At 35.2% G+C, this 22,073-nt stretch overlaps 1 protein-coding gene across 4 annotated transcripts in view; it reads right to left on the bottom strand.

Annotated features, from left to right (window-relative positions):
- lrrtm4l1 (leucine rich repeat transmembrane neuronal 4 like 1) overlaps positions 1–22,073 on the bottom strand; it is a 299,994-nt gene that overhangs the window by 217,267 nt on the left and 60,654 nt on the right. The window contains exons 2-4 of one of the 4 annotated variants that reach the window (XR_015500167.1): positions 10,003–10,052; positions 9,026–9,126; positions 8,638–8,777 (exon numbers count right to left, since the gene is read on the bottom strand). The exons of 2 other annotated variants lie outside the window; for them this stretch is intronic. The gene's annotated coding sequence lies outside the window, so the exon portion shown is untranslated. Of the gene's footprint in view, positions 1–8,637; positions 8,778–9,025; positions 9,127–10,002; positions 10,053–22,073 lie in introns of those variants that run through there. One more of the 4 variants, XR_015500166.1, reaches the window with a different exon arrangement.

The following is a 22,073-nucleotide window of genomic DNA, read 5'->3' as shown; positions in this document are numbered from 1 at the left end:
GGTCATTAAACACTTTGCACACCCCTCTCCACCGCATCCCTCCCAGCTCTTCAGGTACGTCGCGCGCAAGTCACCCCCACCGCTCTTTAGGTACGTCGCGCGCAACTCATCCCACCGCTCCTCAGGTACTCATCTCTCCCGCTACCTCCCGCAAATCAACTCTGTATCCCTCGAAAATGACTTTTCCCAACTCGGGATGTCTGACGTTAGTAAGTTAGGCTATTTCTGTAGTCAGGAACATCTTAGTCAAGCTTTTTCTCCCACATGATATTGTGCTTAAAACTATAGGCTAAACTTAGCATGTACTGTACACAACATTTCCGTTTTATTAAAGACAATTTAGTGCGTTGTAAACAGCCACCTGTCTGTAAAATTAACCAACTGATTCATATTTGAGCAGCCTAATGATGATACAGGTTTGATTTGTAGATTTATTATCAATAATCAACATCTGAATCAAAAGATATCTGAAAAAGTGTGAGGTATACTTTGTGATGTTTATCTCTCTTTTTTATCTGAAGGTTATGCATATGTGTTAGATACTAGTGTGTTGTTTTTTAACAGCCACAGTTCTCTATACAATAACACAAGACCCTGTGACGGTGGCTGATTAGAGACGGATGGTGTATTTCCAGAGTTGGTGAAATGACCAAGCACACGTTCTTGGTCATATGTGGTGATAATAATGAAGGTATGTTTGATAAAGTTCTGTATTTGTTTCACAATAAGCTAAGAGAGTATTAGAGCATTAGAGAATAATGAATGACATGAAGGTGATAAGTTTTGTATTGTGGGTGAATTGTTACTTAAATAATGTTTTGCTCTGCTTTGCACTTTTCCTCTTCTGCTTATCCTAATATTTTAGATTATGTTTGGACCTGAAACATCTGCTAGACTCCAGGAAAGGTGGCATCAATACTGGACCTGAAAGGTCCACGCTTACAGAAAACTGTAAGTTTATGAATATTTTTTACACTGTGGCCAATATTTTGGGGAAGTCAGCATCACTAAATGATATAAAAGATTTTAAGCTCCTCTAAATTTTGCTCCAAGTGTTGTGTTAAATTCAGGATTCTGGACAGACAGCTGCCTGTTTTTCCAGTTCTAGTCATAGTGGTTAACCTAATTGTTTTTAGAGATCCAACAGTGATATATGTGTTTTTTCTACTTTTCCATATCCTGTCACCTCAACCAGCTGGGAGAGTCAAGTTGTGGATCATCATGAATATTTTCAAAAGGTGAGTTTAGATTTCTTGAATATTTCATTTACTTTAAATGTTCTTTTAAATATATCATAGAATTTCATTGCAATTTGTTTTCAAACATTTTTCTTAGTCATGCTGGAATCTTGAAGAGTTCTTAGATGAGCATCACCTTATATCCGTGCATCAGGAACCACCAGACGAGCGATCAGCAGCTGCTACTGTACATCGTCATGGATAAAAAGGTCATCCTGTGGCTGGGAAGCACTTCATTCACAGGACATGCTTGATGAGATTTCCTAGCTCCAGTTTGTTTTTACACAAGTTTACAGCATTTATACCTTCATTTAAACTGCTGTGTTTGATATGGAGGAACAAGGAAACACCAGAAGTGAAAGATTTGCACGCCAAGTTGTTTAAAATGTAATTTCAGAAGAAAACTATGCGTTCAGAAGAAAACTATGAGTGACGCTATATTGAACTTTCAAATGGCTCTGATGAAACATCAAGTTTGGACCAAAGGACTGAAACAGCCTTTTTGAGCACTGGTCATACATATTTTGTTGATACTGTCTGTACTAATAAAACATTTAAAGCATATTTGACATTGTTGCATTTTAAAAACTGAATGAATTGTTGAAGTTGTGAATGTTTTCAAATAAAATGTCTTTTATTTTGTAATTTACAGTCTATTTGAGTTTTTTACCATATTTACACTTAAGAGAGTTGAATAAAATAACAATATATTACACCAGGCGGTGTTAAATATAGTTACATATTTTAACTCTGCCCAGAGTTAAAATTAACCCTTACTTTGGTGTCAATGTGCCAACCCTTTTGAAAGTGTTTATTTAACTCTGTTTTGAGTGGACCCCATGAGACACTTTCAAAGGGTTGAAATTAACACCCATAGAGTTGTTTTGGGTCCCCATATTTTGCTGTGTAGCAGAATTGTGCAACTGGACTAAGTAGAGCACCCACACAAAAAAAAAAAAACAAAGAAAGAAGAAAGCACGGAAAAGTGGGATGATAGCATCTGCTGCTTCAGAAGCATTAACAGACCAATTAATAAAGAAAAACCACACGCCGGTAATGGGAATGTTGTGGTTTCAAAGTCACAGACACCAAACAAAAACAGGTGATTTGTAATAGCGGTCAAAGAATAGCCACATCTCGAGAAAAATACAAGCAAATACAACAACCAGAACCAGGCAGCCATATTAGGCGTGTCTTGAAAAAAGTCAACTGCTAGTATTGCCTAATCTAGTAAATGTTGGAGTAAGTTAATATGTTTTCAGTTTCTTTTTTTAGCCAACACTCAGTGCAGTAAGAAGCTACGATACATATTATTGAGCTGAATCTAGACTATAAACTTAAAAATCGCAATATCTGTCAGAAAAATCACAATTAGATATTTTACCCAAATCGCACAGCCCTAACTGCACATAGATCTGCCTCTCGCTTGCATCTTGCCAGGCTGTTCTGCTTTGATAACAATTAACCAAATAAAAGAAGGCATAACTGTGATATAAACAACAATGTAATATTTAAAAGGGGCTTCATGTAGAATTCAGAAACACCTATATTTAGCAAAAACAACCTAGGAAGCTAGCAAAGGTTTAATTTTTTAAATTTCATTACAAGCTGTTTACATATTAAAATGTACATTTAGCTTTTTTGGAACCCTACTTCACAGGCACACAACAAAAACATGAGGCTGATGTGAAATCCAATCAAAAATGTATGAACATATAGACGATGCATAATTAAAAACATGTATACTCTTCAGAAACTTCTGAAAAAGAGCAGCCAACAAAGGAAACTGCAACTACAGTAAGATCTCGATATGTAGTCGATTCAACCGTGTGATTTATTCAATAATCGCATAACTACGACATGATTATTCATTAAAGCATAATGGAGGAATCCAGTGAAAAGGAGTCAATCTGACATGCATGTTATCTAATTCAGATTATGCAAATTTAATCAAAATTGCTCCAGTTGGAGAAAAGCCAAAGATTTCTGCTCTCCTCATGAATGCATTCATTGTCTAATGCATGACCTCTTTATGAAACTCCTGCTAACAGAGCACTGCCCTATAGAGGTGATATTTTATTACAGAGCTATATTTTTCCAAGGGCCTTTCCTCCCTCTGAGCACTCAACAATTGACAATAAATCAAGCCAGTTGTACTTGTTCTGAAAGCAGAGCCAATTAAACAAAGCAGTCGTCTACCCTCAAGTCTGAAATGATAAGCGTTTAAATATAGAATGGCAGATCAACTCAGCTGCGACTGTGGCAATGGTCTTGGGATTGAAAGGCTCGCACAAAAACATTTACAAACAACTGTAGTGAGAAATGAAGCTGTCATGTATCCACTAACACTGTCTTGAAAGGTTAAAGTCTCAATGCATTTGCTGTCGGCAGACTCGGCACCATCCCGGGATTGCACAAACATAAGTGTGGAGGTGAGAGGCGTGTAAGGTTGATTCAGTAGCCGTAAATCTGGCGGAGAATTTGCTTAGCTGCTTTTTTATATACTGTGAGGCTGTTTATTAAGACATTGTGTTGTTTCGTACAGTAAATTCATTCTACAGCAAGGATTCATGTGAGATCTAAGAGACTTGTGCATCTCAGTTGGTTTAAGCCCATTAGCATCTAAATATAAAACACAAAAAAGCAGTTCCCTCCAGTAGCAGAAGGGAATGTTATCCTCTCTTTAATAAAGCGTAACAGCAGACGCCTACATTTTGAGATGTCGTGGTTCCGGAAAGATGTTTCTTATTCATTTTATTTCAAAGCATTAAAAAAAAAATCATTGAAGATAGTCATAAACCAAACAGACCATGTCTGAGATGAGTCACAACATTTTAAAGTTAGTTTGACAGCAATACATGTTTGTTACTTGATGCTTTTCATAAACTATTTGTCCCATGCCCAGGCTCATTATTAATATGTACCCCTATATAGATATTTGGAGAGCGCAAAATAAAGTCCCAGGAGTTTTTTTTTTTTTTTTGCAGTTTTTGTTTTCAAAAAAAACCACCAGAGGCTGCTGTGTACACTGTGTAGACGTTTATTGGTTGTATTTTTCCTCCAGTTCTTGCTTTCTCTCTCCCTCTCTCTCCGAGCCTGTCATTTTTTCTACGCTGACAGCTTAACAGTCAGGAGACTGGTCTGTCATCATTGAGTGATGTGGCGTGGCCATATAAAAGGGATGGCAGGAAGAGCGGAGGAGAGCGCACTTTTCTTTGATCTTGTTTTTGTATTTTTTGCTGACTTGGTTTTGATTTTTAATGATTTGTTTAACTTTAATTTTGGGTAAAATTCTTTTGCACTATTGAGCCCCCATTTTATTTATTATTTGTTTGTTACTTTGATGGCCCAACTCTTTCCAAAGCTGCCGCTCATTAAGTTCACTCTTTTCTTAGAGAGTAAGGTGGATAGGCAAGATGTTGTACGACTTCCATCTTGCAAAAGCACAGTTAATTTACTGTTAGAGACACCAGGTAAGAGGTGAACACCAAGTTTTGTTTTTTTACAACTGGCAGTTGAGAATAGGGAAGAATAAGGCGCACGGCACTGAAGACCTTTCTTTTCTTTAAATGTGCTTTCTAGCAAGGTAAGGGGTTATTCTACAGTGAAAATTGTTTTGTTATACAGGGTGATCCAAAAAGAATACCACAACTTTAAAAATATAAAACTCTGCAAAGAAGAAAATGAGAGCCAAGCTCTTTCTGTCGTCGATAAAGGGAAGCTCTGAAGTTTTGAAAAATGTTGTTAAGTACTCTTCACATAGATTAATTACTCATGTTTTTTTATTAAATACAGATTTTGAAAGTTGCAATATTTTTTTAATCACCCTGAATTTGTTTGATGCTTTCTTTTTGAATTGGCTACTTTGTTAATTTTTTTTCATTATTGTAAATATTTTATTTTTGTATACAAACATTTGGACATTTGTATAGTTTTCACTTTTGTACATTAAATCACTTTTCACCATGTCTTTTGCTTCCACCATCAATTAATAAATTGCCACATCTTAAATGTTGTTCCTTTTACCCTAGACTAACATCAAAGAGGTTGCAACATACATTTTTTCAGATCTCAAATTTCTCTCACAAGTGTTAATCGCGCCTGCTGTTGTAAATCCATTAGTGGCCTCTGTCGACTGAAAGACTGACCGAACAACCGATCAATCCCTTGACCCACCCCCTTTCATAAATCCAACTTATATATTTTTTAAAAGTAATCCAGGAAAAGAAAAGCCCTCACGGTCACCTGATTTTTTGCCACGTTTTCAGATCTTACCCCGTTCTCACTCTTTTGTTTACTTTACTTTTTGCCTTGTGTTTTTGTTGATTTCTGATTGCTTTCTGGAACCGTTCTTCACTGGACTCAAACCCTATTGTCGCAGTCAACTTCTCTCATGCCTGTTTCATCAAACGTTAACGTTATGTCTGGCAACCAATGTGACGAGCTACTTAAACGCAGTCCACATGGAGGTAAGCGGTCAGCTGGCAATGCAAAAAGAAACAGAAACTTCTGGCAATGTCAACCTGCACCATAGCATTTGTTTTAAAGATTAAGAGCAGCCATACACAGCTCTAATGACATACATTTCACAATGTTGAAAAAAAAAATTTTTTGTCAAAGACAGTGATTACAATTACAAAACAGAAATGATTATTGTAAGTAGGTTACAATTATAATGGTCATAAATAATGCAATGGACGTGTTGCCCAGCCCCTGACTTCAGTCACCAAACCATGACACTTCACCTCCATCTCCTGTGCACTTTGGGTTCAGGCTTTTCCCAATTTGATATACAGATAAACAGTGACTACTTTTACATGGACATCAGTAAGTGAATTACTTGATTTCATATGAATAAGACAATAATATTGGAAAAAGGACAATAATGTTCCTTTTATTGTCCTGATTTACATATTATAGTATATAATTTGATTAACGTCATTGTGTCACCACACAATTCACGTTTCCTCCAGAGTTTCATACAATTTGGGGTGTTTCATTTTTAATTTGTCAACTTTAACTACAGTTTGACTGATCAGGAACATTTCATTCATGCCCACATGACAAACAAGATATTGGATGCAAGTATGAACTGCTGGAAGAGTTTTAATGGAATTTAATACAACATGCATGCATTTTGCAATGCAGGTGTCTATGCTCCTTCACTGACTTGAAAGGTGCAGAGAATAGTGTCAAACAGCCATGTGTGTTTAGACCAGGGGTGTCCAAACTCAGTCCTGGAGGGTCGATGTCCTGGAGAGTTTAGCTTCAACCCTAATCAAACACACCTGAACCATCTAATCAAACTCTTACTAGATGTCAGGTGTGCCGAAGTAAGTTAAGCTAAACTAGAACACCAGCCCTCCTCGACCGAGTTCTGACACCCCTGGTTTAGACTATCCCATCACAAAATGCGGCGAAAAGAGTTTATGAGTTTGATTAAGGTATTTACATGTCTGTACTGCATTTCAATAATGCGACTAAAATCGACATACTCCACATGTCTTTATCTGATTTCTGTTTAGTTTATGACATTAATTGGATAAAATTAATTAAAATTCCCTGTTTACATGGTAGACTCTTTGTCAGAGTATTGTCTTAATTATATTAAAATTGGATTTTTGGTGTCTATGTAAACATAATGTATCTCATTATACTTAAATAAATAAAGTTTGCTTTCATCACCAAAGTTAACTTTAGACCAGTTATCTGCCCACACAACACAAGTTTAGCCAATACTTTTGATACTTTCTGCTGATGGAGGTTTTGTCACTTCTGGGCTTTCAGTGCTATCTCTCTTGATCATGGAAACACTGCACGTCGAGATACTGATCCTTAATCTATTCGGCACTGAATTGATGATCAGTGTTGACCATTAAGCTTCTCTGCATTATCTTTCCTTTTTGATTATTTGTCTTTCTTCAATGACGACCTCTTTATTAGTTTGGTCTAATGCTCAAGCAAATTACCACCAGGTTCCAGATAAACAGATAACAGAGGCATTTAAAAGTGTTTTTTTTTATTGAAATTTTAATCCATAAAATTTTCAAGTATCTAATATAAAGTTATTTATATTGTGCTTCGGAATATAAGTCATAAAATATGCTTTAAAAACGGGTTTTCTTTCATTTTGTCTCCACTGTGTGGAGTATAAAATCAAAATGTACTTTAATTGTATAGAAGTGCTTATTATAAATGACGCATGTGTGCACTTTATAATTTTATTTTAAAAAGTAATGTTTTCCTCAGAATCTTTAATCAAAAAACCATAACCTTCCCTCCAGCTTAAAATTACTTTTCTTCACATTGAATGTCTTTAGAGTGGAAGCTATCAGTGCATGTTCTGTTTTTGACAAGCCTTCATGTTAGGCAATGGTTTGAACCAATATTATATGATTCCATCTATAAAATGTTGCTCCTCGTTCTCATCATCATCGAGCATCTGAAAACCTTCTGCAGTGGGTGCCAACAGTGAGGGCAGGGCTAGGTGGCAATCAAAATTTCCTCAATTTTGTTAGTAACACCAACTTCCAACGACCCAATCAAAATCATCCACCACCTTCCATTATTTCTCATTTTAAAAACAGTTTTAATTGCATGTATAGTCATGATAGAGTAAAAAAAAAGCACAATTTTAACTTCTTATTCATTGCAACTTTAAAGCTCAGCTTTACTGCTCTACTTCACTCTGTTCTTTTTTATTTTTATACTGACTTTATTTCCCAGAACTATGTGCACCAATTCACAGCTGATTCACATTATACAGACTATATACACGCACTGCAAAGTCTTGATTTGCTCTTAAGCCATTATTAAATATGTTTCCATGTTCTCTGTGTTAGATGTCTGTGCTTTGACCTTGGGCGGATGTTTTGTTGATTGTGGGTTTTGTTGTGAATAACCTTAGATATTGCTGTTTGCTCCTGTGTTTGGATATGCAACTCTAACATCTTTTTCCAAATGTATCAATATGTTTATTATTTGAATATTTTTATGTCTATATATAAAGCAAACAGGCACAGTGCAACAGTGGTTAGTACTGTCGCCCTTCAGCAAGTTTGTCACTGCACTCAAAATTTTTATTTTTTATTTTTTTTAACTTGTTCAGACTTAATTAAAATGGGCTGAAACAACACAATTCTTCACATTTCATTGGGACAACCATTTTTTTATTTTATTTTTTTTAATTTCCAACACATAAATTTGTAAAAGTGTTAAGTTAAACAATTTGTGTTGGGACAACATGAATGAATTGTGTGGAACCCTGCATTTTTTTACAGTGTGGTTTGAGTTCTGGGTTGGCCAGTTGGCGTTTCTTTGCAGTGTTTGCTTGTTCTCCCCATGTTTATGTGAGTTTTTTTTGGGGGGTGCTTCAGTGTCCCCCACAGTTCAAAGACATGTGCTAAAAGTTATTAGGATGATAAATTGATCATAATGTATGAGTGTACTGGGTTGGGGCAATGGCTGCGAAAAACATATGCTGGAATAGTTGGAGGTTCATTCCGCTGTGGCGACCCCTAATAAACAAGGGACCCTAGGCTAAAGGAAAATGAATGAATAAATGAATATAAAACAAACACAAGTATAAGGTATAATTTCAAAAAATGTAAAATGTTGGATCACATCCCTCAATTAACTAATCTTAGTTCTTTAATTTAGCAATCAAAAATTTTTTTAATAAAAAATAAAAATAAAAAAAGTTAAATATTTGAGTTTCGAAGCTCATGTCTGTAATGCTTATACTTTAGCATATTTCTTTTCAGAGAAATGAATAGGTTTTTACTTACTGAAGAAAACCAATGTGCTCTATATAAACATTGTCCAGCTGACTGAGCTTCATAGGGGACTTGTGGAACAGACTCAATGCCAAGTATTTCTTATGACTGAGCTGTAATTGAATATAAGTGAGGTCAGATAAATCTTTGACTTTGAGGGCACACACAAACACAAATGCTTATAGAACAACTGCATCTGCAGTTCAATGATATAATTACGGTCCCTTTGGGGGCTTCTAGTTAACAAGTTATTATAACAACAAGGTGTAAAAGATATTCATTCCCATTGAAAACTGTTCAGTGTTTGCATGGTTGTGCACACATTCATGACATAATTATATTATTATGATAAAGGCACTATACAAACAATTTGACACATTAAATTGCTCCTGTTTTTGCTTACTGCTAAATGTAATCTTTTATTTAATAATTATAGTCGCTGGATGGACTGCGATTCATCTCATTCAAAATGTACATCTTCCTGCACATCATTTTTAATTTTGTTTGTTGATCTGCTATTCTGTAATGTTAGCTTTTATTAGGGACATTGTTAGCCTTTTCATATTGTTATACCTCTGCCAATCATAATACTGTATTAACTTTGGTTCATTACCCGTTTCACAAACAACAAAGCAACAAAGCAACAAACAACACACTATATTTTATTTTTCTTAAATACTGTAGGGTCACAAGTTTACATAAACGTTTAATACTTTAGTTTCATTCTCCAATAAGTAAAACAAATCGATTTAAACTTTTATTCATCCCCTTAGTTGTAAAGTTTTTAAATTTAGGGTCGAATTTGTATTGTACAATGTGCTTTTGTGTATTATGTGTGACAGGCTTGTATGCTGTAACCGAATTGCCTTCAGGAAATGAATAAAGACTGGCTGACTGACTGATCCTTATCAAAAGTACAGTAAAACAGTGATATTATGAAATATTGTGATTTAATTTAACTTTTATATTGTAAAATGAACATTACTTACCAATGACAGCTGAATTTTCAGCATTAGTTGCAGTCTTCAGTGACATGATCCTACAAAAAAAACAGTATCTAATATACTGATTTGTTCCAGAATCATTGATGGTGTTGCACAACATATCGTTTCAGCATCAATATCACAATGTGTGTGTGTGTGTGTGTCTGCAATGGTCACATCACAGGATACGCAATTTAAAGTTGAGATTATAGTTGATCACCACAACAGTTGAGAATACATGAGAATTGTGGAGTCAATGCAAAGTATAATCATAACAGAGTTAAACTATATAACTTTCATGTGTTTTAAAGGCATTTGAAGCAATCATAAATAGATTGACTGACTTACTACAATGAAGACCATACAGTTTTATTTTACAGATTACTTTTTTTTTCTTTGCTTTATTGTAATCATTCTTGCTTGCAATTTGTTTTTTTATTTTTATATGTGATTCACATCCTTACAAAATCACCCCAATCAATCTAAATTCAAGATTATTATTTTTTTCGAATTCAAGCCAACTAGTGAAATTGTATTAATAATCGCAATACAGTTGAATTATTAGCCCCCTCAATTATTATTTAAAATAATCCTTAAGTAAGATGATTGCATGGTCATTTGCTTATTAATCATGTTAAATCAATGAAAGCAGTTAAAACATCTGTTCATAAATGCAATGCTATAGGGATTTCCTGGGCTTCTTTGTGGGTGTCACTCGTGATTATTTGTGAGTGTTTTTTTATCCGAGATTATCCCCTGGCCTTTGGATGAGATGTACTACTGATCACACAACCATGCTTTCCTGACAAGATCTGCAAGACAGTTTTTGTTCAATCGCACTTCTAATTTTAATAATTTGTTAATATTAATAATTGCTGGACCAGTCTTATTATTTACCATTTGACACCCTTAAACAACTTGCTGAATAAAAGGTGACTGAACTTTGACTGGTTGCTTTACATGTCAGATACATGACCTTTGAAAAGAAACACATTATTAAATTTTGGCAAAGTACTTTCTTATTACATAAGATATTGGCTGTTTATTATGTCATTATATATTATCTTATTCTATATCCTTAATCTTACCCAATGCCTAAATCCAACTATTAGCTTAACTCTTAATAAGTAACTAGCAAATTAGTATTTTATTGAACTAAAAGGTCTTAGAGATTTTTTTTAATAGCAAGAATTTTATCTTAAAATGAAGTGTGACCTAATAAGATTCTTAACTACAAACATTTGACCAATATCAGCAGGGCTCCAGACAGAGTCAATTGCCACAATTTGAGACCTTTATTTCCTGCTATTGACAGAAAATTGTCAGGGGATGTGCTGCTGTTCAATAGATAGAAAGTGTTGTACAAAGTGAAATACAATTTGATATTAGATATATAACCAAAAACTGTGCTGTGAAAACCATTGAGAAACATTGAAGCTGAAGCATTGTGCAACAGTGATCAGGTTTGAAGATATTTTGTTTTACAACTTTCTTTTGTAACAGCAACCACTAGCAGAAATGTGGAATAACCTGTCCAACTGCTTATTAATGCAAATTTTGAATTAGCCAATTTCATGGCAGCAACTCAATGCATTTAAGTATGTGTACATGGACAAGACGATGTGCTACAGTTCAAACTGAGTATCAGAATAGGAAAGAAAGGTGATATAAGTGACTTTGAATGTGGCATGGTTGTTGGTGCCAGACGGGCTGGTCTGACTATTTCTGAAAATGCTGATCTACTGGGATTGTCTCGCACAACTATCTCTAGTGTTTAGAGAATGGTCCAAAAAAGAGAAAATATCCAGTGAGCGGCATATCTGTGGTGCAAATGCCCTGTTGATGCCAAAGATCATAGGAGAATGGCAAGACTGGTTCAAGCTGATAGAGAGGCAACAGTAACTCAAATAACAGTAACAATCGAGGTATTCAGAAGAGCATCTCTGAATGCACTACATGTCGAACCTTGAGGCAGATGTGCTACTGCAACAGAAGACCACATCGGTTGCCACGTCTGTCAGCTAAGAACAGGAAACTGAGGCTACAATTTGCACAGTCTCATCAAAATTTGACAATAGCAGATTGAAAAAATGTTGACTGGTTTGATGAGTTTCAACTTTTGCTGCAATTTTTGGATAGCAGGGTCAGAATTTGGTATCAACAACATAAAAAGTATGAAAGTATACCTTGTGTCAATGGTTCAGGCTGGTGGTGGTGGTCTAATAGCGTGGGGATACTCTATTGGCACATTTTGGCTCCATTAGTACTGACTGAGCATGGTGTCAACGCCACAGCCTACCTGAGTGTTGTTGCTGACCATGTCCATCTCTTTATGACCACACATACTGTTTTCTATGGAATGCAAAAACCTCGAAGCTCAATATCTCAAAATCATTCAGAACACAGAACCTTGTAATTCCAAGGTGATGAAATCTGCAGCAACTATGATGCCATCATGTCAATATGGACCAAAATCTTTGAGAAATACTTCCAGTACTTTGTTGAATCTATTCCACAAAGGATTAAGGCGGTTCTAAAGGCAAAAGGGAGTCCAACCCAGTACTAATAAGGTGTACCTAATATGTATTAAAGGAGTAATGTAGATTACTGTATTTTTGTTAATAATTGATATTAGTTCCATTGGCTGACTTGTTAACTAGCTTTAGCTTTTTGTTTATCATAACACATGTCATAGAATCCATAAAGTTGGCTACTTTTTTATTATTTTTTTATAGATGCTATTCTTGGTAATACAAATATATTTACAAATAGATCCAAACTCAAGCTAGAGTACCATGAAATCTGTGTTTCTAGGAGATAAAACTCAATATTACATGAGCACCGCACGTCAGTGCCACCATTTGTAGAATGTAATGCCATCAGTGCACAATGTATCTTAATCTTTCCAAACTTGAATGCATTACAAAACAAGAAAACAAACATCAGTAACACTGAAACATTCTGTTCTTTGCCATCTTTAAAATCTTCAAGTATGCCAATATAATATGGTGTTCACACATTGTGACCAATTAAAAGAACATCTTTTAGAATAGGGATTATAGGATAAGTTTTGTTTTGGATCAATAATTGATTTGGATCGATCTGCATAAACAAGTATCAGTTCACACACACAAGATACTCTGGGGTGATTTAAGGCAAACAGATGTGAACTAGATTGATGTGCTAGTGCTGTCACTCATGTGTCTCAGTGGCTCTAATTATTACTTCAGACACTGAGCTGAGAATTATTAATAACCAATTACACATGCCATAAAAATAGCACCTTCTCTTGTTGTCATGGTTTTAGCACTCAGTATAGGTGTATCTCAAAAAGTCATCAAGTTCTTTATTTATTTATTTTTTGCAATTTAGTTCAAAAGAGCAAACTTTCAAAGAATATAGCAAATATATTATTTATATTCTATATCTATTGCACACAACATTTTAGGGGCGAGGCAGTGGCGCAGTAGGTAGTGCTGTCGCCTCACAGCAAGAAGGTCGCTGGGTCGCTGGTACGAACTTCGGCTCAGTTGGCGTTTCTGTGTGGAGTTTGCATGTTCTCCCTGCCTTCGCGTGGGTTTCCTGCGGGTGCTCCGGTTTTCTCCACAGTCCAAACACATGTAGTACCAATGAATTGGGTAGGCTAAATTGTCCGTAGTGTATCAATGTGTGTGTGGATGTTTCCAAGACATGGGTTGCGGCTGGAAGGGCATCCGCTGCGTAATTAACCCCGGATTAATAAAGGGACTAAGCCAACAAGAAAATGAATGAATGACTTACATTTTATTTTTGAGATTTTTTTTTGTTTGTTTGTTTGTTTTAAAGGTGCCATATACTGCATGGATTTATTAAGTAAAACTGTGCTCTGATGTCTACATAGTAGGCATGTGCTTTAGGTAAATGTAAAAAATCTTGAAAAAAATCAAATAAATAAAAAAAACATACTATATGCTCATTTATTGCTCCATAAAATTACCTAAGGGTCAGAAGCTGTATTTTGACCATATTTGGAAGGATCATAAATATTAATGAGCTCTGCTCAGACAGCTCTCTTCCTCTCATTCTCACACACACACACACACACACACACACACACACACACACACACACACACACACACACACACACACACACACACACACACACACACACACAAACACACACAAACACACACACACACACACACACACGCAAGCACACACATACACAGACGCAAACGTACGCACACACACTAGGGTGTGACGCTAGGGTTGTGACGATGAAGAAAATTCCCCACCGGTTAATCGACATGTGACAACACTGGTAATACCTGTATCACCGTGGGAGTAGGGATTTCCTCTTTTCCTCTTTTTTCTACTTTTAAATAGCTTATTAATTGTGTGCGTATAATACTTTCACTCTCAGTTTTGCGGGAATTGCCAATTCGGCATCAATTGTTTGAATGGACGAAAAGGAAACTACAAAAATATCACTGTTATTAAACACATAATTTTTATTAACATAACGAAAAAAAACACAACAATGCTACAGGCTGAAAAAAACGTGGAAGTTGTAACCATACAAATACCACCCATAAAAGCCTAATGTATTATATATTAATAGCTTAGTCCTTATAAACAATACGTTTATAAAATACATTATTAACAAATCTATAGGCTATTGAAGAATAAACCGAATATGAAATGTGATCCTTGCATAATGATCGCAACTAAACAAGCTAGCAATCATTTTATATATAAACTATAAATAAAAAAGAAATGTTAAGAATGGAACATTATGTAAAAAATGTAAAGACTACAGGCTAAATAAAAGCGCCTCGTCAAAACTAAACATCACCGCACACGTGTCAGTTTTCAGCTTCTGCAAAGATCAGACACCCAGATCACACAATCTCAATAAACAACATGTAAATGTATAAATGTTTCGATAAGTATTGTTATGGAATGTTTATAACTATATGATCTCGCTTTTTTGGTTATATCGATACCAGCTTTGAGCTCTCTCTCACAAGCGGCAGTTGACAGGCGCTGCATAAGGGCGTTTTACACTGTCAGTGGCGGAATACACACAGCAAGACGTTTTATTTTTAGTTGCATTTGTTGCCGATTTGCGTGTAGTTCCTTTTTAAAAATACCTTTTATTTTTAAAATCTCTCAATTTAATGTTGTCTATTGAGTAACATAATCTCCCTCAAATCAGATCAGTTTGGTGTGCAGTAAGACTATGACCAACACCGCCCTGTGAGTTAACACACTGCATAGAGGTCTACAGCTCTGGTGTGTTATGAATTGTATGTTTTAAATGACAGTGAGACATGCTACTGTACGTTTAGTTTTTATTGTAAAATATACATTACCCAATACACAGTAAAATAATATTTTGAATGGATTGTCTATTGGCGGCGTATATAGCCGTTAAGCTTAAATAGGCTGAGCGTATTTTCATTACTATTAAAACACATTAATACAAACTAGCCACCCTTTGATTTTTTTTTTCGTTTACGTATGTTTTTATCAAACGAAAAATGCAATGAATTGTTTATTTTGGTTTTCATTTTATTAGAATTAATATAATTAATAGGCTAAATAGCTCCTACATAACATTGGCTTCAACTGCATTTTTACAGATTTCCTACAAATAGTCTTTTTTGGCTCAAAGACATTTATGCCTGTTAATTTCAGTGCTGTATTTTGACAGATTTCGCCAAGTCTTCAGCTTTTCTACCTATCAGCAGCACCAGCCTCAGTTTTGCATTTTAACTTGTGGCATTTCGATGTCTGAATGACAGAGAGATGAGATTAGACCTCAGATTCGATGCGTGGCCGCACGTCACAGTTACTTTATTACATTTTTTAATATTGGCTCATCTAAATGAACTTTTCATTCGATTAAAAGACGAAATATTGCCAGACAGACGAAGCAACTTTCAGTTTTTGAAGAGAGCAGCCTCAGTGATAAAAGATGCGCGCACAAACAGGATAGCCTACACTCTTGTCGGCCTGTTCTTTATTGATTTTTTAACATAATACACATAATCAAGTGCAAAAAAAGAAGAGTTGTACTTTGGAAAAAAAGTGCTCACTGCGGTTGCCACGATGGTTGCTTTTTTTTTTCTGCAGTTGGATTGTCAATGGCGCGGCATTGCTAAATCACTCATGTTTTAATAAAAAAATGTGATCACTCCAAGGTAGCATGTGATTCTACTTACAAAAATGTGCACATGCGCAAATGAATGATTCACTCCATGAGTCATACAAAAGATTTGTTCAAAATGAACGAATCGTTCAAGAACGACCCATCACTGATGCAACATGGAAGAACATGCAGTGCCAGTGTTGTATCGAAATCTGACTCACCGGACAAATCTGACTCCCGCTCGCATGCACGCATGTCACACACCGCCTGAAGCTATCACAGCATTTTTTTTTTAGAAACCTTTTATCGATCATTTCTTCCACAAGTGACAGCAAGAACAAACCTCGAAGCCTTGTCACATTGACAGCACAGCACCTGAATGTGTTCAAGAGAATTAAAAATGCCAAAAATGGGAAGAATTTATACCGCATTTCGAATATGAAACCACCTCATATTCACTGATTATAAGTTCAGTATTTATTACACGACGGTCTCTTCTTTACATTCACACATTTAGCTCTTTGTTCTGCTCTGTTATAATGACTGTTTACACTTAACCAGCATTTCATCACAGCACTCTGAAAAAATTTCATTGATTCTTATATCTATAATCTAATCCTTTTCATCTCCTTAGTTGATATTTTATAAAGCAAGTTTAGTCAAAATGTAAAAAAAGAAAAAAGGTGTAGGATTTTGTACATGGAGTGAAAGACATCTTTATATATCTTCGATATGTGCACTGATTAATAACTGTGCACATTACATAATTACATACATGTAAATAAGTAGTTAAAAACTATATATATATATATATATATATATATATATATATATATATATATATATATATATATATATATATATAAATATATATAAATATATCACACAACTGAGATATACAGGATTACTTATAACAACACTGTAATTGTGACATAAAATACTGTGTGTTTCATATTTACATTCAATGTGGTTCTTTTCTATCCTACAATACTTTGTGTTGTGTTACTATTTAAGTGTGTTCTTTTTTTGCTTTGACAATGTAGGTATGTTTTCTATGGTACTGTTTACTTTAATATTTGCACAACAGCACAGTACAGCTGTGTATAGTGTTAAGCAGGAAAAAAAAAACCCTGAACTGTATTCTTTTATCAAACATTTTGTTTATAAAATGAAATGTTGTGCAACAGTTTTAAGCAGGAAAAAAACCCATACTGTATTTTATTTATCAAAGATTTTGCGCAGCTGTTTATCTGTAAACAAGGAGGGAAACCCTAGTGTTTGAATTACATTTTGCTAAAAAAAAAAAATGTTTTAATAAAGTTTTAATACAGGCTTTAACTCAGAAGTAACCATTTATGGGAAAATTCCGGATATATATTGGATATGATTTTTTTGCCCATATCGCCCAGCCCTAACACACGCACACACACACACACACACACACACACACACACACACACACACACACACACACACACACACACACACACACACACACACACACACACAAAACCTACTCTTAAATAAACACACACAAACTAATCATAATTCATTTGTCAATTAAATATTTTAACAAACAGAGATACCTTGTTAAATCATGTTAACTCATGTAAGAGAGGTTTATTTTACCTACATAGGGTGGGCTATCTAATAAAAACCCATCAGAGCAATATTTTTTTACTCCTGATTTGTGACAATTTAGATTAAACTATAATCAAACTCCATAAAAGAGACAGACAGAGATGTATTGTGTTATGAAAACAGAGTCAGAATATAATATCAACCTGTGGGTAAACAGATGATGTTTAATAAAGTGTACTATTGTTCTTTTACTTCAGAAAGATGTCAGTAAGAGTTATAATACACCATTATTAAACATGTACTTTATACAAAATGTACATTTACTCAGAGGTTTGTCTGTTGATTCATTAAAAACATTCCCAATAAACATGATAGATCAACAAAATATACAATTAAACCTTCCTTTATGCATTTCCAGGGTGGAGCTGAATACATTTATAATCCGTATATCCTGCATTTTGCATCCTGACGTGCATTGTGATGGCTTGTGAAGTCATTGCATAGCAATGCATAGAAAACAATCTAGTGTGGCTGAATGTGTCTACTGTTTTCAAAATAAAAGTCCTACACACATAGCAATTTGACGCAGCCTGAGCCGTCCCTATTAATGATCCTATGTTCAACATATCAGTGGCTGCTTAACATTTGATGATGCAGCTGCTTGTCAGGTATATATTACATTGTATGTATGTATGTAACTTAAATAGCTACATGCAAATTGTGGGTGCATGCCCCATGAACAATGCAGTAGTCCGTATTGGCCTGTTGGGAAACAATGGTGTTTGAGGCTCAATGTATGGCCATTTTCAAGTACTGACCTTTCATTATTTGACTATGCCTAGGTATGCCATTGTCTTTACTTGGGCATATTTAACTGTGAAAAGACTATAAAATTCAGTAAACAATATTCCTAAAGAAGAAAGATCAATTTAAAACATACAAAACAGAAATGTCTGAAATCTCCGAAGCATTTTCAATTATGCACTCAGTGCTTGTTCAATGCTTGCTCAATGTAGGGGCTTCTTTTGAACTACTGCTACAATGCTGTGTGGTATGAAGGTGATTAGTCTGTGGTACAACTGAGGCCTTTCTGAATCCCTGGTTGCTTTGATGGCTGACTTCAGCTCATCTGTATTGTTTGGTTGCATATTTCTTATCTTCCTTTGGACAATAGCCCATATGGGGTTCAGGATAGTCGAGTTGGCTGGCCAATCAAGCACAGTAATATCACGGTCAGCAAACCAGTTAGTAGTAGTTTTGGCAGTGGACAGAAGCAAAGTTCTGCTACAAAAGAAAATATGCAACTCCAATGGGCTGCTAAAATGATCAGAATTGAAAAAGAAAAGAAAAAAATTTGTATTTCAGTAACAATTTTAAAGTTAACTATAATGTATAATTATGAATTATATATATGATTATAAATTATATTAATTTTAATTGACTATGGTATTAAACTATAATGTATTACTTTTTTCCTCACTGGAAACCATTTGCATTGTGAAAAGAAACATAATGTGATTCATTGCTGACCTCAACCCAATTAAAATTGCTTGGGGCAACATTATAAAAGTAGTTTCTCAAGCAAAACCCAAAGTTCACAGGAGCTGTGGGATGCAATGTGTTCTTCCTGAGCTAAAATCTCACTTTCTAGGTGCCACAAGTTGACTTTATGCAATGAAGATGTGCAGCTGTTATCAAACAATGATTAGGCAGATAAATATTAGTTCAGTGATTTGAACAGAGGAAAACTGCAAAAATCTGTATCATGCTTGCATGGATAGTTCTCCAAAAAAAAAAAAGAAAGACAATTCTGCCATCATTACTTACCCAAACCTGTTTGAGTTGTTTGAGTTTTTTGTTCTGTTGAACACAAAAGGAAAAAAATACTGTAGAATGTTAACACCTATAACCATTGACATCCGAAGTATGTGTAGTCACTATGGATGTCACTGGTTCCAGATTTAAAACATTTTTGAATTTTTTTAAGAAATCAATTAAAACAAGTTTTGAACAAGTCATGGTTGTGTAAATAATAGCAAAATTAACTTTTTTTTTTTTTTTTTTACTGAGCCAATAAAATTGCAGTTGGTGCATTTTTAATCAAAATGGCAGATATCCACCTGTGGTATGGAAATGGTGATAGTCGGTGGTTTAAAATACTGAGGAATGTTTGGAATTATTAATATTTCTAGATATTCCGTTTCCAGGAAAACCTGAAATGTTAGATCCCCTTCATCTGGAATTCATATAAAAACCTGTAAAGATCGTTTGAGCAGATGGCTTCTCTGTAGTAGCCTACACAGTTTCGGGACATTTAGTTCCAACACAGTTAGCTCATGCTACTTTTACAACTTTCCTAAATTATTTAAAACTACAGACATGCATTCGCAGAAGTACAGAGTGCAATTTTTCCCTTCCTGCATCATGGATGGTTTTGTCACTGGTTGTCGAGGGGATTCATGATTTACAAGATTCCAGTGTGCAGAACTCTCCCACTTGAGAGTTTAACCGGATTGACCATGCTTTCCTTTCTTTTATTCTTAACTTTTGTGATGCAGCAATTAATCAGCCAGTCATTTAGTCAAGCAGGTGAAACTTTGAACCAAAATAAACATAACAGCACTGTTAGAAGTTTTAAAAACTCAAAGTCTTTTAGAAATGTATTAGAAGTAAATTTCTTGTGCATTCTATGATGCTGTGGTGTTCATGGATGAGAGGAGAGCATGAGACTGATTCCTGAAAGACCCCAGAGACAGATGAGTTTCTCCATTGCTCCCATGGGCTCTTCTGAACATTATACCTGTCAACACTCCTGTATTTAAGACCCATCTCCCACCACCCTCCTGTTTTGTTATTTCTCCTGGAAAACTCCCGTAGTGTCAAAAAAAAAACACTCCATAGTATAAATGTTGGCAGGCTGAACATCCGCCAGTGACCCACTAAGACCTGCAGCTTCTTCACAATGGACATCTATCGTTCTCAACCTTCTGTCACCTAGACTGCACTGCACAATATGTTTGGCCAGAAAAGTTTTTTAAAGTTTTTTTTTCCCCTTCAAGTTCATTAATTGGTGTAGTTTGTCTTGCTTGGTTTGGGACATTTGGAGCTGCACATCAGTGAATTTGCTCTTGAGTATTTGGCTTTCAGTAGTGACATTTGCATTACACTGAGCTGAACTTAACTGACCAACTAAAAAACTGGACTAAAGCAGTTTCAATTTACTAGAACTTGCTTTCCCAAAAACTATATTGTAAATTGACCTATAGAAACAACGATGAATTGAATTGCAGCTTAGCTCTTTAAATGTACCTATTAACAATGTCGTGATTCTGTGAAAATTAGCTTGTCCTTAATATTTAATCAAAAACCGTTACTTTCCCTCCCCTCTGAAAACAACTTTTCATCACTTCTGGTCATCTAAAATGACTTTAGTAGATCTATAAGTGCAAGTCTAGTTTCTGCTCTGCCTTCGTAGGACGCAGTGGTTCTAACCAATATATCACTATTCCCTCAGTAAATTTTAGCTCCTTGTTCTCATCATTAACAGACATCTGAAAATGTTCTACACTATAAGGTGCCATGGAGGGTGAAACATTTTCCTCCATTTTGTTAGCAACTGCCATCTTCCAACAATCCAAATGGTTCCAAAATACAAAATCATGCACCACCCTATAATTGTTCTCATTTTCTCATTTTTGAAATGGTTTCAATCTGACATGTCTTTACTTCCATTTCATGCTGAGTGTAAATCAGGATGATTTGAAGAAACATCTATAAGTGAATTCAACATCAATTTTCTGTCTTGTAATTTCCATTTTTATGATGTGGACTCTGCATTTCCTTTACATTGAGAATACTTTTTACAACTATTGCATATCCTCTCTATCTTTTGTCTATTTTATCTGTTATTATGACTAATGTTATCCATAGATAAAAAAAACACCAGCACAAATTAGATTTTCCTAGTAATGGGTTGTGGCTAGAAGGGCATTCGTTGCGTAAAACATATGCTGGAATAGTTTGTGGTTCATTCCAGTGTGGTGACCTCTGATTTATGACTAAACCAAAGAAAAATGAACAAATGAAATTGATGATATCTGTAATGACGACTTTGAGGAATGTGAATCCATTTGTGAGCTTTTATTTAAACACAGCAAGGCAACGCAGGGACATAGACAGCCAAGGACAAACAGCATAAACTCAGTAATAGTAATGCAGGCTATGGTAAGAGCAGGCAGCTTACAGTCAGGAACAATGATACAGGCGTTGGTCAGGGCAGGGAGCAAACAATCAGTAAACGGGCAAGAAGGCAGTCAGTAATAAAGAGGTAATTAGAAGATATAGGAAACACTCAGAAATGT

This window comes from Danio rerio, chromosome 10 (genome assembly GCF_052040795.2).
Source record: "Danio rerio strain M-AB ecotype USA chromosome 10, GRCz13ab, whole genome shotgun sequence".
Lineage (NCBI taxonomy): Eukaryota > Metazoa > Chordata > Actinopteri > Cypriniformes > Danionidae > Danio > Danio rerio.
The sequence above is the reverse complement of the archived record's forward strand: the minus strand, read 5'-3'. Positions and strand labels throughout refer to the sequence as shown.